Genomic DNA, 13,976 nt, shown 5'->3' with positions numbered 1-13,976 from the left:
CTGCGTGTTTTCTGACTACCCTTCTGCCTGCTGTTTATGTACCTCGCTGCCCGATCCGGATTTGACCTCTGCTACGTTTGCTGACTACGTCATTGCCTGCCGATTCTGTCCCTGTTCCGCAATTCCTGGTTTGACCCTGCCTGACTACTACTCTCATTGGACTGCAGCCTTCCACAGGTAGTGATCTCCAGTTCCCTGTGTAATTCCAAATCCCTGTAGAGGGGTTAAAGGGTTTCAGGGTTCTGGGGGTCCTGCTTGGTGAATGGCTTCCCTCTAGCCTCCCCTTTACAGCCCATCTGAGTCTGTGGATCCAGGCAGGCGTTACAGGTAGGCTCTTTAGGATACAGTGAAGTCACGAACTGGAAATAGATGGCTCCAAAACTAATTCAACCAGCAAAAGTTCTTTACTACAATTTGGATATGAATGTAATCAAAACAGAGGAAAACACTCACAGACACTCAGCGAAGAAGCTGAGACCCTTGTGCTATACAGTGTGGCGTCTTACAATATGTGTCATCTACAATATGAACACTATGCGTTACCTACAGGCGTGATTGGATAATTCAACCGTCAACTACTTATTCATAACCTTTACTCTGAAAGAATTGAATGGTTGTGTTATACGAGCCACCGGCGGTATAGCACAACAGTTTACAAACTTACCATAAATTCAATCTAAATCTCAACTAAATATTATATAGCCCCAATATAAATACAGTGAACTTTGATGAAGGGTCCTTTCTCAGTGTCTCCTGGAATGACCGAACAAATTATAATATACAACGGCTGCTTAGCCAGAAAGGGTGGGTAATAACCTAAACAAATAACACATACATTTATTGTTCAACACCAACTACCTCCTGCATGCGCTCAAATATGGCCTAAAGTTCATGATAGGCCTTAGCAACACCTACAGTACCTTGCAAAAGTATTCGGCCCCCTTGAATTTTTCAACCTTTTCCCACATTTCAGGCTTCAAACATAAAGATAAAAATGTTAATGTTATGGTGAAGAATCAACAACAAGTGGGACATAATTGTGAAGTTGAACAAAATTTATTGCTTATTTTAAACTTTTTTAAAAAATAAATTTATTTGTCCTCCTCTAAGTTAACCTCAGTGATATCCTGAGGACCCAGCATCCCTTCAAATTTTTTACGCGAGTAATGGAAAGAATTATTAATCTTTCATGCAACCGGGAGTTGGAGCTTAACCATCACAGGATTTATGATATTTTTTTTTTTAAATCAGTTAACTTTTTATTAAATTTCAAAGTTTTACAGAAAAAGAAAACTCCCTCCCCCTCCCATTGCCCATCTCTATAGTACAGTGATCACAATCGCAAATCTAATGCCCTTTCACACATCCGTTTTTTGCCATCAGTCACAATCTGTCAAATTGTGAAAAAAACGGATCCAGCGCTGGATAAGTTTTTTTCTCATTGACTTTTATTAGCGATGGATGGCCTCACGTTAAATCCGTCGTACGACAGATCCGTTGTCAAATGTCCATAGTTACATTTTTTGTGTGCGCTGAAAATACGTACTGCGACAGATCTGTCCGCATCTGTCGTTTGTTGTAATGAAAGTCTATGGGCGCAAGATCCATTGTCATCCATCAAATAACGGATCCGTTGACGGATTCCGTTTTTATAACAGAGCAGAAAAAAAGTCTGTCTCTCTCTCTCTCTCCCTCTCGCCTGAACAAAAAAAAAGACGGATCCGTTTTTTTCAGGAATCCGTCGCATCAGTTATTACACAATCTGCAATGGATCCGTCACAAAACGGATTATGACTGAAGGCAAAAAACTGATGTGTGAAAGGGGCCTTACACAACATATGCAATGGTAGAGTATTCAACTAATAAAAATAGGAATTTGTTATACTATTTCACATATAGAACTGTACTAGCTGTAGTACCCGGGCGTTGCCCGGGATAGTAACTGTCTCTCTGCCTCTCTCCCAGTCTCTGTCTGTCTTTGTCTGATGTCTGTCTCTGTGTCTCTGTCTGTCTGTATCAGTCTCTTTGTCTCTTTATCAGTCTCTCTGTATGTCTCTCTCTAGCTCTGTGTCTGTCTCTAGCTCTGTGTCTGTCTGTATCATTCTAGGTCTGTCTCGTTCCAGGTCTGTCTCTTTCCCCGTCTGTCTCTTTCCCCGTCTGTCTCGTTCCAGGTCTGTCTCGTTCCAGGTCTGTCTCTTTCCCCGTCTTTCTCTTTTCCCTTCTGTCTCTTTCCCCGTCTGTCTCGTTCCAGGTCTGTCTCGTTCCAGGTCTGTCTCGTTCCAGGTCTGTCTCTTTCCCCGTCTGTCTCTTTTCCCTTCTGTCTTTTTTCCCGTCTGTTTCATTCCAGGTCTGTCTCATTCCAGGTTTGTCTCTTTCCCCGTCTATCTCTTTCCCCATCTGTCTTTGTCCCCGTCTGTCTCTTTCCCCATCTGTTTCTTTCCCCTTCTGTTTCTTTCCCTGTCTGTCTCTTTCCAGGTCTGTCTCAGTCTAGGTCTGTCTCTTTCCCCGTCTGTCTCATTCCAGGTCTGTCTCGTTCCAGGTCTGTCTCTTTCCCCATCTGTCTCTTTCCCTGTCTGTCTCTTTCCCCATCTGTCTCTGTCTCTTTCCTTGTCTCTGTCTCTTTCCACATCTGTCTTTCCTTGTCTGTCTCTTTCCCCATCTGTCTCTGTTTCTTTCCCTGTCTGTCTCTTTCCCTGTCTGTCTCTTTCCCCGTCTGTCTATTTCCCCGTCTGTCTCTGTTTCTTTCCCCGTCTGTCTCTTTCCCCATCTGTCTCTTTCCCCGTCTGTCTCGTTCCCCGTCTGTCTCTTTCTCTGTCTCTTTACTTGTCTGTCTCTTTCCCTGTCTCTCTGTCTCTTTCCCCATCTGTCTTTGGCCCCGTCTGTCTCTTTCCCCATCTGTTTCTTTCCCCTTCTGTTTCTTTCCCCGTCTGTCTCTTTCCAGGTCTGTCTCAGTCTAGGTCTGTCTCTTTCCCCGTCTGTCTCATTCCAGGTCTGTCTCTTTCCCCGTCTGTCTCTTTCCCCGTCTGTCTCATTCTAGGTTTGTCTCTTTCCACGTTTGTTTATTTCCCCATCTGTCTCTTTCCCCATCTGTCTCTGTCTCTTTCCTTGTCTCTGTCTCTTTCCCCGTCTGTCTCTTTCCCCGTCTGTCTCTTTCCCCATCTGTCTTTTTCAACGTCTGTCTTTTTCAACGTCTGTCTCTTTCCCCGTCTGTCTCTTTCCACGTCTGTCTCTTTCCACGTCTGTCTCTTTCCACATCTGTCTCTTTCCACGTGTGTCTCTTTCCCCGTCTGTCTCTGTCTCTTTCCTGATCTCTGTCTCTTTCCTTGTCTCTGTCTCTTTCCCCATCTGTCTTTCTACGACTGTCTCTTACCCCATCTATCTCTGTCTCTTTCCTTGTCTCTGTCTCTTTCCCAGTTTGCCTCTTTCTCCATCTGTCTCTTTCCCTGTCTGTCTCTTTCCCCGTCTTTCTCTGTCTCTTTCCTTGTCTTTGTCTCTTTCCCCATCTGTCTTTCCCCGTCTGTCTCTTTCCCCGTCTGTCTCTGCTTCTTTCCCTGTCTGTCTCTTTCCCCATCTGTCTCTTTCCCCGTCTGTCTCTTTCCCTGTCTGTCTCTTTCCCTGTCTGTCTCTTTCCCCGTCTGTCTCGTTCCCCGTCTGTCTCTTTCTCCGTCTCTTTACTTGTCTGTCTCTTTCCCTGTCTCTCTGTCTCTTTCCCTGTCTGTCTCTTTCCCTGTCTCTCTGTCTCTTTCCCTGTCTGTCTGTGTCTCTGCCTCTGTCTGTCCCTTTGACTGTCTGTCTTTCTCTATCCATCTCTTTCCCTGTCTCTCTCTTTCTGTCTCTGTCTCTATCCATCTCTCCACCAACATCATATTACCTCACACGTATGCTTCTTATACTAACAATGTCTTTCGTTCCTATAGTAACCAATTACAGCTCCTATTAATAACCTAATAGCTCGTAGCTCTATTGACTTTAATGGAGGCAGATTTTTGGTGAGTAACTGTAAAGTGCGGGGTTACATTTTCCCATCAAAACCCATCAAATTTCATGATTGTAAATGTGACGGTGCGAATTCCTTTGGCGGACATACACTAATACATGCACACATACATACATACATACAAACACTCAGCTTTATATATTAGATAATGGAATATTCAAGCTTCAGCCCAACGACCTTTTTGACAAATGAGACAACATATTCATTTAATACAGTACAATTTACCAACCTACATATCACTCCCAGTTAAGGACCCTTCTCACCTAATTCCACTTCCTTAACAGAATCCTTATCACCTGATCACATTTAGAATAGACATAACTGATGTACCATGATATACCCTCCAACATGCCCATATCTTATCATATTTGCTAATGGCTTTTCTTTTTTTGTAAACACCTTCTTCTAATCTAATTGTTTCATTTTTTCCAAAAACTTGCCAAACCTTGGAGGAGAGCTATCTAGCCAGTGAAAAGCTATGTTTTCTTATTTGGTATACTATCCTTTTGATTGAGTCATTCTCATCTTCAAGAACCCCATCAACATATCCCAAAACGCATATTAATGGCTGTACAGGAATATCTATATTGAATATATTATTTATATAAATCACTGTGCGTTTCCAAAAAATCCCAAGTGAGGCGCAAGACAAGAACATATGTAGTGTATCCACTGGCCCAACTACACCTGGGACATGTATCATCTGCTCTTAGTACTATCTTATGAAGAAATATGGGTGTTCTATAAACTCGATATAATAAAAATAATTGGGATACTCTCTGAGCCTAACTTGTAGATACTTGCGGAGTTGAAGCAACTATTGAAGGGTTCTTGGCTAATGTGACCAATATCCTGTTTCAATCTTTTTTTAATATTTAGCGGGTGTTTAAGCATGAATTGCGTTAACAATAGCCTATAATATCTTGAGATTACTCCTTATGTACATGTATGATTTGAAATCGTTAAATGATGGTTCTCTAAACGCCTTTTAATTTTGTCTTGTTTAGTCCACACATGAAGAAGTTGAAGATACTGATAAAAGCCCCTATATGGTAAACAGAATGTCTCTATATTGTTGAAAGCTCTTAAAGACTCCGTCTATCTGAAGTTCAGGATTAATGATTTTAATTACTCTATAAGAACTGACAAATCTAGGAGCAAGTTTCCTTGATGGAACTTTTAGACAGAATTTTAGAGCATAGCCACCCAAAATCTCCTACCTTAAAACCTTAAAGAAAGGAACCTTCATATGTCTGCAGTTTGCAGTTCTCTTGATCGGATCACGAGTTGTCAAAAGACCTATTTCAACTTCTCTCCAGACCTTAATCAAACTAGAAGTATATCTTTCCTTCTCTGGGACCGCCAACTACAAACCATTAAAATTACCAATAACTGGATGAAAACCCACACAACAAAAAAGAGAGGTATGGGTAGCAGTAGATGTGTAGTTATTGAGAGGGAACTCAGCCAGAGGAAGAAAATCCTCTCAGTCCTCTTGATTAGAAGAAAGAAAACATCTTAGATATTGTTCTAATGCTTGGTTCATTCTCACCATCTGGCCATTAGTCTCAGAATGATAACCTGAAGAGAACAAAAGCTTAATCCCTAACCTGGTGCGAAAGCTACACCAAAAACTGGTCAAAAGCTGAACTTCTCTATCGGAAATGTTTTTAAGAACACCATGTAGCGTAACGACGTGAGAGATAAACGATGTAGCTAAACTCTTAGGGAATTGTAGTAGAGGATGAAAGTGAACCATCTTGCTGAAACGGTCCACCACCACCCATACTACCATATTACCAATAGAATTAGGCAAATCCGTGACGAAATCCATGGACAATTGAGTCCAAGGTTGAGAGGGAACCTCATTAGGCAAAAGAAAGCCTGCCAGAGCCTGACAAGAGACCCAGCACAATTTCTGCACTTATGAACATACTCGTCAACATCCTTTTGAGCACTCTGCTGCAAAAAAACTTGGAAACACCTCTCAGGGTGGCAGATGAACCAGGATGCTCGGCCAACACAGAGTCATGAACTTTGTTAAGAAGGTCAGTACGAAGTGAGGATGGCACAAACAGTTTGTCAGGTGACAAGCCCTCCGGTCCACCAACCTGAACCTCAACAATGCGCTGTCTGAGATCAATCCCCAGAGCACCCTTCACCACCCCTTCATTAATAATTTTTACTGAATTTTTGTCTGTCAACTCTGGACAAAACTATGTGACAAAGCACTGGCTTTAGCATTGTTAGTACCAGGGAGATACAGTAAGTCACAAAAAAATCAAACCGAGCAACAAAAAAGGGCATACTGGGCCTGTCTAGTAGTCAAGCATTTAGCAGCGTTGACATACAGATAATTTTTATGCTCAGTAAAGACGGTTACTTTATGCATAGCTCCCTCCAGCCAATGCCTCTATTCCTACCCCTGTAAGGCACCGCAAGGATCAGTATTGGGCTATCTTCTTTTTTAAATATTTATTCATGACCTATTAGGGGACATAAAGAGTAGAAGTTCAATATTTGTTGATGATATTAAACTCTGCAGGTTAATCAGTACAGAGGAGGACAATTTAATTTTATAGAAGGATTTATGTAAGCTAGAAGAAGTTTCATGCGGATAAATGTTTAAGTATTTGGGCAGAGGACAAACATGCATAATGATGTACTTAATTGTAAAACACTGGGTGATACTTGGGAGTATGGGTGGACAGCAAACTCAACTTTATTGACAAGTGTCAGGTAACTGCTGCCAAGGCTAATAAAATAGTGGGATGCATTAAAAAAAGGCATAGATGCTCATGAGAACTTAGTTTTAGCCCATTTACAAATCACTAGTGAGGTCACACTTACTGTAGAATGCTCTGTACAATTTTGGTCTCCGGTGAATAAGAAGGACATAGCTGAACTAGAATGGGAGGAGAGAAGAGCAACCAAAGATATTAAAGCATGGACTGTAGTACCAAGATAGGTTATTAAACTTGGGGTTATTCAGTTTGGAAAAATGAAGGCTTAGTGGTGATCTTATTACAATGTACAAATATTTGAGGGGACAATACAGAGACCGTTATAAAGATCTTTTTACATCTAGGCCAGTGGCGGGGACTAGAGAGCATCCATTAACGTACATCTATTTATATGTAGAAAAGGTCACTATTTCCAGCCACATCTTTTTGCAGTAGAATCTTCCTATGTCTACGCTACTATGTTCTACACTTGTTTGTGTGATTTATCATAACTGTATTTTTACCGAAGAAACCAATATAGACTACACCTAATACATACCGCAGAGTAGCCGCAGATTGTGCCCTCGTCTATAGCCACAAAGATGTTATCTATAATTTTGTATGTTTAGCGTTTATCTTCTTGTATCAGGCAGGTATTTGTGACCTCAGGACAACCTCTAATTAGGTATCACCTTGAGGATAGGATCCAAGCATATTATGTTATGGCTTCCCATGTGGTGAGGGGAACACTGAAGTTGTTACAGCTGTCCTGCTCGTGGAAACCCCCTTCTTAAATAAACAAGTCACACAGGAGATTCCTTACAGTACTTGATTGAGGCCAAGAGGGTTGTGGAGTCCTCTGAACAGAAAACAGGCATCAGGTCTACAGCTCTTATAATAACATTTCAATCTGGATATTAGGGAATAGCAATTGTAGCAATCATGATATAGCAATCAAGCTATAGGGAAGTTAGAAGAAACTGTTACCAGGTCAAAAGTGGAAAGTTTTGGCTCTTATTTTATTCCTGCTGCTCCCTTGGGCATTCATCCTTTCTTTTTTTTTTAATTCTCCATATGTTCCAGAGATATGGACCATTTTATTTAGTGCTAATTTATATTATCTTTACAAGGGGGCGTGACTCACAGAATTATTGTACGTATACCCTCTTTCACTTGTAAAGCGCCATGGAATAAATGGCGCTATAATAATAAATAATAATAATAATTATCAGGGGGCGTGTGTTCTCTGCATAATTACACTGACAGTAACACCTTCCTGGTAAAGACCATAAGAATTCATGTACTAGGCGCACTAAATAGAAAGGCCAATGTGTCTGGAAACATAAGAAAGATTAAAAAAAATAATAATAATCAAGGGAGTAGTACGAATTAAATAAGAGCAAAAACTGGCAACTTTGTACCTAGTGAGTTTTGTCAGATCCTTTATAAATAGGATATAGTTTCTCTGTAGCCCATAGACAACCAACATAGACAGTTTTTCAATGTTCTGCATATGCCACATCCTAGTCAGAACACAGGCTTCAATGTTCTCCAGACAGTGGCGTAACCAGAGTTCGATCTGCCCCGGTGCAAGATTTGGACCTGGCCCCGCCCGCCAGCATTTTGGTCAGATGTATGTATATGCATATATACATCCTATAAAGACATATGAGTTGCCCTCCGCCTATATGTAGTAATGCCCTGCATCCTGTTCTTATGTACCTCATCCTGGGCTCCTTCCTGGCAAATATGTCCCCAATCCTGGTAAGAATGTCCCAATCCTGGTATATATGTCCCCATCCTAGTATATATGTCTCCATCCTGTGGCCTTCCTGGTATTTACAGTCTCTCTCCTGACATATACTGTCCCCTTTATGTGGCTCTCCTGGTATATACTGTTCCGCTCTCGGGCTTCTCCTTGTTTATACTGTCGCTCTCCGCTCTCCTGGGGCCCTCCTAGTATATACTGTCCTGCTCCTGGTATCTACTGCCCCCCTTCTGGTATCTACTGTTCCCCTCCTGAAGCCCTTCTGTTATATACTGTCCCCCTCATGGTATATACTATTCCCCTCCAGAGACCCTCATGGTATATACTGTCTCCCTCCTGGTATCTACTGTCCCCCTCCTGGTTTATAGTGTGCCCATCCTGGAATCTACTGTCGCTCGCTTGGGGCCCTCCTCATATATACTGTCCTGCTCCTGGTATCTACTGTCCCCTTTCTGGTATCTACTGTTCCCCTACTGGAGCCCTCCTGTTATACACTACAGTTTGAAAAGTTTAGGGTCCCTTATTTCCTTATTTTTGAAAGAAAAACACATTTTTTTCAATGAAGCTAACATTAAATTAAACAAAAATACACTCTATACATTGTTAATGTGGTAAATGACTATTCTAGCTGCAAACGTCTGGTTTTGAATGCAATATCTACATAGGTGTATAGAGGCCCATTTCCAACAACCACCACTCCAGTGTTCTAATTGTACTTTGCGTTTACTAACTGTGTTAGAAGGCCAATGGATGTTTACAAATCCCTTGAAACCCCTTGTGCAAGTATGTTAGCACTGCTGAAAACAGCTTTGCTGATTAGAGAAGCTATAAAACTGACCTTCCTTTGAGCTAGTTGAGAATCTGGAGCATTACATTTGTTGGTTCCATTAAACTCTCAAAATGGCCAGAAAAAGAGAACTTTCATGTGAAACTCAACAGTCTATTCTTGTTCTTAGAAGTTAAGGATATTCCAAGCGAGAAATTGCCAAGAAACTGAAGATTTCCTACAACGATGTGTGTTGTGAATGCTGTCTGGTGGAGCTACGCTTTTGGACTCCCTCCTGTGGTCGTTGATGTTAGTGGGTTGGATTCTGTTCCTCAGTTCTACACACCTGGTTGGCAGCTCAAACTTTGATTTTGGATATAGGTGTGTGCTGGCTGTTTGTCTTTGCCAGTTGTCTGAAATCCCTGAGATAATAGGAATCTGACTCTTGTACTCCTGGCTTCCCGTTGCGGCCCCTCCTGGCCCAGTGTTGGTCGATGGTGAGTTGGAGTATGAGGTGGAGAAGATCCTTCTCGTCTTGTTATATGCAGACTACAGCATCTTGTGAAGTGGAAGGGATATGGACAGGAGGATAACTCTTGGGCTTTAGCCTCTGAGCTTCATGCTGATGAGCTTGTCCGTGTCTTTCATCCTTGCTCACAGTCTGTACATGTGGGAGGCTGCCTATTTTTCTTTGGGTAAATCTTCTCTGAGGCAAGATAGTTTCTTTCTACTTTCTGCTGGGTTTGAGGCATCTAGGTTGTTAGGTATGCTGCCCAGCTACTTCTAGTGTGGTGTTAAGTTCAGGGCTTGCGGTCGGTAATTTATTACCTACGACTCTGGTGAATTGTGTTCATGGTAGTCATTGAACATCGGATCATAAGAGGTGTGTACTACTCCCTTCAGAGGAGAGCACAAACAGGCTTTAATCAGAGTAGAAAGAGAGTCGGAGGCCCCACTGCACAAATGGCCTCACGTTAGAAGAACGTTGTTCTTAGAAGTTAAGGATATTCCAAGCGAGAAATTGCCAAGAAACTGAAGATTTCCTACAACGATGTGTGTTGTGAATGCTGTCTGGTGGAGCTACGCTCTTGGACTCCCTCCTGTGGTTGTTGATGTTAGTGGGTTGGATTCTGTTCCTCAGTTCTACACACCTGGTTGGCAGCTCAAACTTTGATTTTGGATATAGGTGTGTGCTGGCTGTTTGTCTTTGCCAGTTGTCTGAAATCCCTGAGATAATAGGAATCTGACTCTTGTACTCCTGGCTTCCCGTTGCGGCCCCTCCTGGCCCAGTGTTGGTCGATGGTGAGTTGGAGTATGAGGTGGAGAAGATCCTGGATTCTCGTCTTGTTAGATGCAAACTACAGTATCTTGTGAAGTGGAAGGGATATGGACAGGAGGATAACTCTTGGGTTTTAGCCTCTGAGCTTCATGCTGATGAGCTTGTCCGTGTCTTTCATCCTTGCTCACAGTCTGTACATGTGGGAGGCTGCCTATTTTTCTTTGGGTAAATCTGTTGTGAGGCAAGATAGTTTCTTTCTACTTTCTGTCTTGTAGGTTATGTAGTCCTCTGGCTGGGTTTGAGGCATCTAGGTTGTTAGGTATGCTGCCCAGCTACTTCTAGTGTGGTGTTAAGTTCAGGACTTGCGGTCGGTACTTTATTACCTACGACTCTGGTGAATTGTGTGAATTGTGTTCATGGTAGTCATTGAACATCGGATCATAACAGGTGTGTACTACTCCCTTCAGAGAGCACAAACAGGCTTTAATCAGAGTAGAAAGAGAGTCGGAGGCCCCGCTGCACAAATGAGCAGCAAGACAAGTACATTAAAGTATCTAGTTTGATAAATCGACGCCTCACAGGTCCTCAACTGGCAGCTTCATTAAATAGTACCCGCAAAATGCCAGTGTCAATGTCTACAGTGAAGAGGCGACTCCGTGATGTTGGCCTTCGGGGCAGAGTGGCAAAAAAAGCCATGTCTGAGACTGGCTGATGAAAGGAAAAGATTAATATGGGCAAAAGAACACAGACATTGGACAGAGGAAGATTGGAAAAAGTGTTATGGGCAGATGAATCAAAGTTTGAGGTGATTGAATAACACAGAAGAACATTTGTGAGACGCAGAACAACTGAAAAGATGCTGGAAGAGTGCCTGACGCCATCTGTCAAGCATCTGGGGTTGCTTTTGTGCTGGCAAAGTGGGAGATTTGTACAAGGTAAAAGGGATTTTGAATAAGGAAGGCTATCACTCCATTTTGCAACTCCATGCCATACTCTGTGGACAGTGCTTGATTGGAGCCAATTTCATCCTACAACAGGACAATGACCCAAACCACACCTCCAAATTATGCATGAACTATTTAGGGAAGAAGCAGGCAGCTGGTATTCTATCTGTAATGGAGGGGCCAGCCCAGTCACCAGATCTCAACCCTATTGAGCTATTGTGGGAGCCGCTTGACCGTATGGTACGCAAAAAGTACCCATCAAGAAAATGCAACTTTTGGGAGGGGCTTCTGAAAGCATGGGGTTAAATATCTCCAGATTACCTCAGCAAATTAACAGCTAGAATGCCGAAGGTCTGCAAAGCTATAATTGCTGTAAAGGGAGCATTCTTTGACGAAAGCAAAGTTTGAAAGCGAAAATTATTATTTCAAGTAAAAATCATTATTTCTAACCTAGTCAATGTCTGAACTATATTTTCTATTCATTATGGAACTCATTTGATAAATAAAAGTATGATTTTTCATGGAAAAGACAAAATTGTCTGGATGACCTTAAACTTTTGAACTGTAGTGTTAGCTGTACCCTTCCTGGTATATACTGTCCCCCTCCAGGGACCCTGATGGTATCTACTGTCCCCCTCCTGGTATCTGCTGTCCCCCTCCTGGTATATACTGACCTCTTCTGGTATCTACTGTCTCCCTCCTGGGCCCCTCCCGGTATATACTGTCCCCCTACTGATATATACACTGGAGATCAAAATTAAAGAACAACACACAATTTCATAAATGTTAATGTCATTGTGTAGTCATATGTGATTATATCCTAACATGACTAAACTAGCAGTATTTTAAGCTTATTTCATAAATTGAATTTATTGTAATGCACATAATAAAAATGTAAATGGGATAAATGAAAAAGAACCCTGATTAAAATGAGAGAATACTTTCATATACTTGCAAGTTATTGGCGCTAATCTGGCACCTGGTGTTAATTTCTTTAATTATCTGACAAACCTTATTTAACTGGCAATTTAACTTTTAGTGTGCACTGACGTAAAAATGGTGTGCCGTTCCAAAGTGACTGAAATCATCAGTCATAGCAAGAGAAGTTGGTCATTCAAAGTCTGTGATTTTGAGAATACAGTGGAACCTTGCTTAACGACTAACCCAGTTATCGAGTATTTTGGTGAACGAGCAAAGCTTGCTGTAAATTTGTAACCCGGTTTGTGAGAAAGCTTTGCTGTACGAGCAAAATACTCACTGCACACACTTCCGGTTCCATACATCCACTGCGCTCTAACCCGCTCTTGTAGTCCACACAAACACACACAAGCATGCACAAACACACACACAGACAAACACGCATGCACACACACATATTATGCTTACCTTACCTTCCGTTCCCTCACCGACCTCATGGAACTTGTAGTTCACCCATACACGCTGTGTATCGGGTAACCATCGCGACCGATGCCGGACCTTCCGCTCCCAGCGCGCTGACGTCAAAGGCAGAAGCCGCTTGCCTCTGATTAGCCAGCGCGCTGCCTTTGAGTAGCGGCTGACAGGGGGAGGTCCACCCTCGTCACGAGGCTTGCCGATACACATCCTATAGCGATGAGGGAGGTACTTCCCCTGTCAGCCACAACTACAAGTTCCATGAGGCCGGCGAGGGAACAGAAGGTAAGGTGAGCATAATATGTGTGTTTGCGTGTTTGTGTGTGTTTGTGTGTGTTTGTACGTGTGTGGAATGGGACATTTAACAGGTTGTGGAACGAATTGTCTGCATTGCAATGATTTCCTATGGGAAATCTTGCTTTGCTGAACGAGTAACTTGATTAACAAGCACACTCCCAGAACGGATTGTTCTCGTTAACCAAGGTTCCACTGTATTGCATCACAAACTGTTTCAAGTCCCCTAAGAAGGCTACTTGCCCTCTTAAGACAAATGCAAGAGAGGAAAGGATAATGCGGAGAATCTCCATGGATATTCGTTTCAACACTGCACCTGGAGTTGCTCCCCAGTTCAGCACTGAACAGGATAAAGGATCTGTTTCTTCATCGTGTCACGATGTTTAAGATCATTTGGACTGAAAGCCCACTCTGCAGTGACCAAACCTCTCATTAGCAGAAAGAATCAAAAGGCTAGACTCACATTTGGTGTGGACAGAGAAGTGGTCCACAGTTCATTTTAGTGATGAATTTGCAGTGGGAAACATGTTCGTCAACAAACTGGGGAAAGACTGAACCCAAAGTTTGTTAAGAAGTCAGTGAAAGGTGGTGGAGGTAGTGTCATGGTTTGGGGAATGTTTTCTGCAGCAGGAGTTAGACCTCTCATACAGCTACATGACAGAGTGAATGCAAGTGTGTATCAGAACCTTCTTCAACAACACGTGGGTCTTTACTTTCGTTCATCACTCAATCAGCCCGCAATTTTCATGCAGGACAATGCCCCCTGTCACACAGCAAAACAGGTAAAGAAGTTCCTTGAAACAAAACATTGAA

General features: G+C 42.4%; 1 protein-coding gene across 1 annotated transcript in view; it reads right to left on the bottom strand.

The window, feature by feature from the left end:
• NDRG2 (NDRG family member 2) overlaps positions 1 to 13,976 on the bottom strand; it is a 402,510-nt gene that overhangs the window by 101,901 nt on the left and 286,633 nt on the right. The gene's annotated exons all lie outside the window — the stretch shown is intronic.

The sequence above is a fragment of the Anomaloglossus baeobatrachus genome, chromosome 1, assembly GCF_048569485.1.
Source record: "Anomaloglossus baeobatrachus isolate aAnoBae1 chromosome 1, aAnoBae1.hap1, whole genome shotgun sequence".
NCBI classification, from domain to species: Eukaryota; Metazoa; Chordata; class Amphibia; order Anura; family Aromobatidae; genus Anomaloglossus; species Anomaloglossus baeobatrachus.
Note: the sequence above shows the minus strand (reverse complement) of the source record. Positions and strands in the feature narration are given on the sequence as shown.